The sequence below is a fragment of the Dipodomys ordii genome, unplaced genomic scaffold, assembly GCF_000151885.1.
Source record: "Dipodomys ordii isolate 6190 unplaced genomic scaffold, Dord_2.0 Scaffold71, whole genome shotgun sequence".
Classification (NCBI taxonomy): domain Eukaryota; kingdom Metazoa; phylum Chordata; class Mammalia; order Rodentia; family Heteromyidae; genus Dipodomys; species Dipodomys ordii.
In genome coordinates, this window is record NW_012267287.1 from 798313 (window position 1) to 806141 (window position 7829).

The following is a 7829-nucleotide window of genomic DNA, read 5'->3' on the forward strand; positions in this document are numbered from 1 at the left end:
GGCGCCCTGGCGGACCAGCACTGGAGCTGTGTCCTGGGAAGCCATGCGGGAGGAAGGTGGGTCAGAGGCGGGACTGGGAGGACCCCTGTGATGGGTGCCTGAGGACTCCATCCTGAGCTCCAGACAGGCCCTGAGGCCTCTCTGCGGCACCGTCCTGGGGCCTCCCGGCCCTGACCTCGCCGTCGGGCCCCACTGCCCCCAATCACGCTGTCCTGGCGCTTGTGAGCCCCTCAATCAGGCCGTCCCAGGCCCCACCGAGCCCGCAGGTCAGGAACTTGGCCGTGGGGTCCTGGGCCCTGCCTGGCCCCGGGCCTCAGTGCCCCGCGTCCGTGAAATGGGCCTATGGAGCCGGGGGAGGTTCCCCACCCCTGCGCGGCCCGGCGCGCACGCACGCACGCACGCACGCACGCACACGCGCACACGCACGCACACAACTGTTTAATTCTGCTCTGGCAGGGAATAATAGAGGCTGGTGCGTCTATTTCAGATGTGGGGAGATTGGGCTGTGCGGCCGCCGGCGCGCGAGGCCAACAAAGCCCCGCACTCGCCCGGGCTGCCATTATCCATTCAGCGGTGTAATAAATGAGCGGGGCGCAGCCTGCCATATACCACCCGGCCCAGATAACGGCTGAAAGGAGAAAATTAAATTTTGCTTTTGTTGAAACATTATGATTTATGTATTTGTAATATAGGCTGTGGTGGGCAATTGGGGGAAAAAAAGATTGCTGAATATCCTTCAGGGTTACTGATGGCCCAGCGGCCACTCAGGGCTGAGCCCGGCCCACGCTCCGGGGCAGGGATAATAGGAAAGCAGGGTCCCTATTAACCTGGGCCTCTGCGGGAGGGGGGGCTGGCCGTGGGTACCGGCGGCCTGAGCCGGCTCGGCCCCCTGAGGGAGCCGCACAGGGCAGCGTCCTTGCGGCTTGGACCAGCCTGGGCATTCTGATGGCCCGTGCCCTACCTGGACCCATAAAAATAATTAACTTCTCTTGCAGGCCCCGGAGAGGCAGACGCGTGAGAACATGTCCTGTAATTTATAAGCTGCCGTCCCGCCCCTAATGCAGCCGTCAGAGGGCTTATCACATCACGCGTAGACGGTAATGAACTCAAGAGCTCCCAGCCAGGTCTAGAGAAGGGGGGGGTCTCACCCAACAGACCACCGGGGAGCCGAGGGCCGGGCCTGGGGGGAGGCCTCCCCGCGTCCCTCCCCCTCGCTCCCCCCACCGGTCTAGGCTGCAGGAGTCCCAGGCCTGCCCGGGGGCCTGGGGCCAGGCTGGGATTCCCAGGGAAGCCTCCCGCCCAGGGCCACCTCACACGTGTTGGAGATCTGAGCTGGACCCGGGTCCACTGCTGCCCCCACCCATGCTGCCCTTCAGAGCGCCGGTGTGCGGTGACCTTTGCCCCCACGCAAGGGGTTTCTCTTGGCTGTGACGCAAGGCTGCAGGCTGGGTGGCCCCAGGGTGCTCCGGTCCACTCCTGGGAAGGGTTGTTGTGACTGGGGCCCCTCTGAGCCTGTGGCTCACCTCAGTCCCCCTCTGCTCAGATCTGTGCATCTGGGAGCAGAGGCTGGCATCTCCCTGGGGATCAGCCCCGCGCTGGGGGCCATCTGCTCCCGGAGGGGTGTGCGCCAGCCCGGTGCTCCGTGCTCTCCCCGCAGGGCCTGTCCCGGTTCCCAGAGCCCCAGGCGCCTCCCAAGTCTCCACGGGCAGAGCAGGGGCAGCCTCTTGAGGTGCTGAGTGGAGTCCCGCGTGGCAGGCATCCCTGGATGAGGGCGTGGTGTGGCCCTGGCAGTGTTCAGAGGCTCCGAAGCCCCAGTCCCTGCTGCACGGGAGGCGGGGGGGGGGCGCAGTGCTGTGTCCCTCTGGAACAGGTCTCCTCTGGCCGATGCTGGCCTCTCCTCTGCTCGCTGCCTCCCTGCTCTGGGACCAAACCCACGGCATCAGCAAGGTTGGCCCCTGTGGCAGTGTGCCTGCAGGGGCTCTGGACTGCTCCTGGGCCTGGGCTGGAGGGCAGTTCCCACATGTGTGTGCATGCATGTGTGTGCCTGTGTGTGCATTTGTGCATGTGTGTGCATGTGTGCGTGCCCCCTTGGGGCTTTCTTTGGGCTGGGCAGTGCTGGTGTTCCCATTTTGGCTGGGAGGAATGAAGTCAGATGTGGTGATGTCACAGGTCCCTGTCTGCAAGCCAGCGATCCCCTTCTTCCCTGATCGTCTCCACTCTCCCTCCTCCCCACCACAGGGCTGGTGCTCCCTCCTCCCCATCACAGGGCCGGTGCTCTCCCTCCTCCCCACCACAGGGCCGGTGCTCTCCCTCCTCCCCACCACAGGGCCGGTGCTTTCCCTCCTCCCCACCACAGGGCTGGTGCTCCCTCCTCCCCACCACAGGGCCGGTGCTCTCCCTCCTCCCCACCACAGGGCTGGTGCTCTCCCTCCTCCCCAACACAGGGCCGGTGCTCTCCCTCCTCCCCACCACAGGGCCAGTGCTCCCTCCTCCATTCCTAAGCTCAGTTACCAGGTAGAGACTCACTGGGGCTGGCATGTGGTTTGAGCCGCAGCAGGTTTCTTGGCCTCTTGTCCACCCCACAGTGGCCAGCAATCTCCATATTTCACAGGGTCACGTGGATAGTACCCAGCTACCTGGCCCTCACTGAAGGCGTGACACCCCTTGGGGTCAGTGCCGGTCACTCTCTGGCGGCTGGCGTCCACGGGCCGTCACAGCTGAGGGACTGAGCTGGGGGACTTTGGTGCATGATTTAGGGAATGAAGTCGAGCCCGCCGCAGGCCACTTCCCCAGGGGGCCACTGAAGGTCTGGTGGCTGCTGGTGGCATCCGGACTAGGCCCCATGGCTCCAGCTGCTGTGGACACCGAGGACGCTGCTGTCCGCTCCACTGCCCTCCACGTGGGGGCTTCCTGCAGGGCCTCCGTGGCCAGAGCCGGGGCCACCCTGGGCTCCCTGCAGCTTCCTGGGCAGCCGCTGCCCCACATTGGAAGACTGCCGGCCCTCGTGGGCCTGAGGCCACCCCAGTCCTGCTGATTGCCCCTCGGGCTTGAAAGATGGTTGGAGCTGGGCATGGTGACCAGGGAGAGGCAGGATGACCACATGTCCAGGGCCAGCCAGAGCTGCATCTTGAGACTCAGCAAATAATAATAATGCAATAAAAAGAGTGAGCTGGGTGGGGGTGATCTGTAGAGAGCATGCCTCACACCCAAGACCCTGGCTCCATCCCAGCTCCGCAAACAAAACCAGAGCAAGAGCCTCCCTTGGTCTGGCCCCGGAGACCTCAGGCTTGCCCTGTTCTCAGCGAGATCCGGGGTTTCCATTTCCGCCAGTCTTGTCTGTTCAGCGTCATTTTGTCTGGCTTGGTGTCCCGATCGCCGAGGACTCAGCCCTGCGCACCACAGCCTCCCCTCCACAGGCCCGCAGCCAGGGCCCTGACCACCTCAGGGCCGTTGCCCCCGCTCCCCTCCCGGACGCTGCCCTGGACCCTTCTGGGCCGACCACTGGATTCGCACCCACAGCCTCCTGCAGGCAGCCCCAGGGCGCAGCAGCCCCTCTGCAGCTCTCTGGAGCTCCTCCGGGCACCTGCCCCCCACGGCCCCAGGCCCGCCTGCGGGGCTTGCCATCCCGGGCTTCTGTGTGTGTGCGTTTGATGAGATGTCAGGAGTGGGGTCTGAGAAGAAGCGGGTGAGATGGGGTTTGGGGTCTGAGGAGAAGCGGGTGAGATGGGGTTTGGGGTCTAGGAGATTTGGGGGTGGGGTGGGTCCGAAAGCCCCGTGGTTGTGAGGAGAGCTGGGAGCGGATTGTGGGTTGTATAGAGCACAGTGTCTCCTACGCTCTGCTCTTCCGGTATTTCAAGGTCGCCATGGGGAAGCGAGGCTCCAGAGGGAGGCCAGGGTGAGGGTAGACGGAGGCTGTGGGCACCGAGTCAGGGACCTGGGGCAGGGAAGGCCGGAGCTCTGGGCAGCTTGGTGCCATAAGAAAAGCTAAATGGAGTTTGCCTAGGAAGGGCAGCCAGAGCCAGGGCCAGGCAGGGACCAGGTCCTGCAGGTCAGGGACCAGTGCAGAGCGCCTGGGATGGCCTACAAGACACCAATGGGATTTTCTATTCACAGGACAAGGAGCAGCAGTGTTCCCCTCCCTGCACAGCTGCCCAGGGGCGGTGGCCCCAAAGCGGGCACCAGGGCTGCCGCCACCACCTGCCTGGCCAGTGACGGGGAAGACATCAGGTAAGATCTGCTTCCTTAGCCATGACCACAACCCCAGAGCCATCATCACCCCAGAGCCATCATCACCACCCCAGAGCCATCATCACCCCAGCAGAGCCATCATCACCACCCCAGAGCCATCACCACCCCAGAGCCATCACCACCACCCCAGAGCCATCATCACCCCATTCTCCTTCTCCTCTGTCCTCCAACTGCCCACTGTGCTGGCTCTTCAGTCTCACCCGTGGAGAACCCGTGTGGTGTGAAAGAGAACTCCCTACTCCCTCTGCCAGGACCAGCCCCGCAGGCCACCTGCTGCCACTCTGGGTCCGCACCACCACTGTGTGCTCCTGGGCTGGGCTGGCCCTCCTGTACCCCCCCCCCCGTGTGTGTGCATGTGTGCATGTGCAATCTCCTGGGAATCCATGTGTGGTAGATGCATGTGTGCTCCTGCGACTGGCTCCCCCACCTGCAGGCACCAACGTCCAGGCCCCCATAGGGACGAGTCTGTTGATGGATGGAAGAATGGCGGCTTGGAGGGGCTGCTGGCTGCTGGCCGGCTGCTTGGATGGATGTGGATGGGACTCCCACGTGGACACACAGGCACAGAGCTGGGCTGTGGACAGGGTGGGTGGGTGAACTCATGGTTGGAAGGACGAGTGACAGGGAAGAAGGGATGGGCATGAGCGTGGGGTGGAAGACCGAGGGAGCACAATAAATCCACAGGCATGAAGCTGGCAGCGTGGCTCGCCCCTGCCTGGAGCGGGCTGGGAACGCCTGGCCCAGGCCCGTGGTTGGGCCCCACCGCCGGGCCTGCCGTGGGCGCCACCCTCCTCTGTCCCCATGGCCCAGGGGCTTCCGGACCATGGCTGCCTCTGGCAGCCTGGACCTCCAGCCTTGATGAGCTTCAGTCACAGGCTACGGACATGTAAGGAAAAGGGGCCTGTGTGTGCACACTTGTGTGTACATAAACGTGTGCACACATGTGTACACACGGCCGCCTGCATGTGTCTCTGGGTATACAAACATACCACACACATATGCATGTGCACACATTTCACACATGTTCAGGGTATGTTGTGCGCTTAGGATGTGCACACAGGTATGATAGCACTGTGTGCAGAATGTGTAAGTGTGCATATATGGAGTGCACATGGGGCTGAGCGTGTGTGTATAGGGGTGCATGCATTTAATGAGCACGCATATCCAATGTGCATGGATGCAGTGGTGTGCTTAAACCCGTGTACACAGCCACACACATATGAAACCATGTGTGCACAGGTGTACATGTGTGATGAGCATTAAGTGCAGATACAGTGGTGTGCATCTACAGAGGTGTGAGAGCACATGTGTACAGGTGTGCACTGTGCTGAGCATTGTGAGCATGTGAGAGAGAACATGTGTGTAGGCACGCTTGTGTGTTTAGCATGTGTGTGCAGGGGTGTAAGAGAGCATCAGCATACACGGGCACATGGTGCTGATCATGCATACACATGTGCTGGACATGTATTGCAAACATGTGTGCAGGAACACATTGTGCTGAGTGTGCGAGGTGTGTATATGTATGAGCATGTGCAAGTAGGCATGCAAGATCATGTGTACATTCATGTGCTCAGCACATGTATACTTGTGTGATCCCACACATACTTGTGTGCATGTGTGCCGAGCATGTGTGTACATGTTTGTGAGCGTATTGTGTACAGGAGTGCATTTGGATGTGCTGAGCATATGTGCATAGGTGTGTTTGAGAAAGCATGCATGTCCACATGTGCATGTGTATAGGGGTGCGCTGTGTGGTGCTGAGCATGTGTGTATGTGTGTATGCACATATGTAGTCATGCATGCAGACCTGTGTGTGAACACTGTGTGTACAGGGATGCAAATGTGTGCTGATCATATGTGCACAGATGTTTGTAGGAGAGCACTGTGTGCCGGTGTGTGTACGGGAGTGTGTGTGAGTGCTGAGTGTGTGTACAGGCCTGTGAGAGCACTGTTTGTGTGGAGCTTCTGTGTGCTTCTGTGTGAACATGCATGTGCAGGCATGTGTGTGAGGCCGAGTGCGCCTGAGTGCGGTCACCTGATGGAGGGCCCAGTGTGGCCACCCAGGCACGGGGGGGGGGGCACCTGGCCCTACAGGCCTGCACAGTGAGGAGACCCAGGGCACAAAGGCCCAGAGCTGCTGTCCCTGAGGGGGACGGGCCCCGAGCCCTCTGCTGTTCCTGAGGGGGACGGGCCCCGAGTCCTCTGCTGTCCCTGAGGAGGACGGGCCCCGAGTCCTCTGCTGTCCCTGAGGAGGACGGGCCCCGAGCCCTCTGCTGTCCCTGAGGGGGACGGGCCCCAAGCCCTCTGCTGTCCCTGAGGGGGACGGGCCCCAAGCCCTCTGCTGTCCCTGAGGACGGGCCCCGAGTCCTCTGCTGTCCCTGAGGATGGGCCCCGAGTCCTCTGCTGTCCCTGAGGACGGGCCCCGAGCCCTCCAGAGCTGCGTTTGGTGCTGATCTGACAGCCGTGCCTGTGACGGTCAAGGGTGGCCGCGTGGCAGCTGGCAATTATGTGATTTCCAAGCGAATCATTCTGGGTTGGGCCCAAACTCGACTCGGTACGAGAGGCGCCACTGACATTTCCAAGTCTGTGGGCAGTAATTGAGGTTCCCACGTCCGAGCGCTGTGCCGTGCCGGCCCCTGCACACCGTGGCCTCAGCCTTCACCGGGAGGACCTGCTCCCCACTCAGACCTCCCAGGGAGACTGACCCTCCCCCCAAAAGGCGGCCCACAGCGTCCTCCTCAGACTGCCCACAGCGTCCTCCTCAGACTGCCCACAGCGTCGTCCTCAGACTGGCCACAGCCTCCTCAGACTGGCCACAGTGTCCTCCTCAGACTGGCCACAGCCTCCTCAGACTGGCCACAGCGTTCTTCTCGGATTGGCACCCGCGCCCACTCAGGGTGCCCAGCAAACTGGAAGTGTGGGGAGCCGAGCTGGGCAGCTGGCCCAGCGCCTTGTCCCAGCAAGGCTGGCGGAGGCTGGCAGCTCTGGCCTCGTCCGCCCTGCGTGAGTGCTGCCGCCCTGACCACGCAGCCCTGCGGGAAGCCGGCACAGAGGCCGTGGTGTGGCAGCACCGGGCGGCCGGACGCCCGCACGTCCCTGCTCTGGTCTAGGAAGGTCACGGAGCCCGGCTGTGTGGGAGCGCAGGGTCACAGGCCTTCCGTGTGCCAGCCCCGGACCAGGCCTGGCCGACTCCAGCTGGCAGCCGGGACCTCACGCTGCGCCCGTCCCTGCGCCTGGACCGCGTCTGTCCTCACACCCTCATCTGCGCCCTAGTCTCGGGTCACAGCGTGGGATGCCCTGCACCCCCACACCTCCTTTCTGTCCAGCCCCCCCCACCTCTCACCCTGGTTCCCAAACACTCTGGGCCAGGTTCTCCTCTTCAGCCAGCTGAGGTCCCAGCTCTGCTCTCCAAGGACGCCCTGCGCCGTCTTCCCCCAGCCTTTCCCTCCAGAAGCCTGGAGGCTTGGCCCCTCCTGTGTCTTCTGTAAGGTGGCACTGACCGCTGGCCCGAGGCCCCTCCTGGCTGGGTGACCAGGTACCAGGGCTCGCAGAGGCCTCCCAGTGGGCCGTGGGCGGTGGTG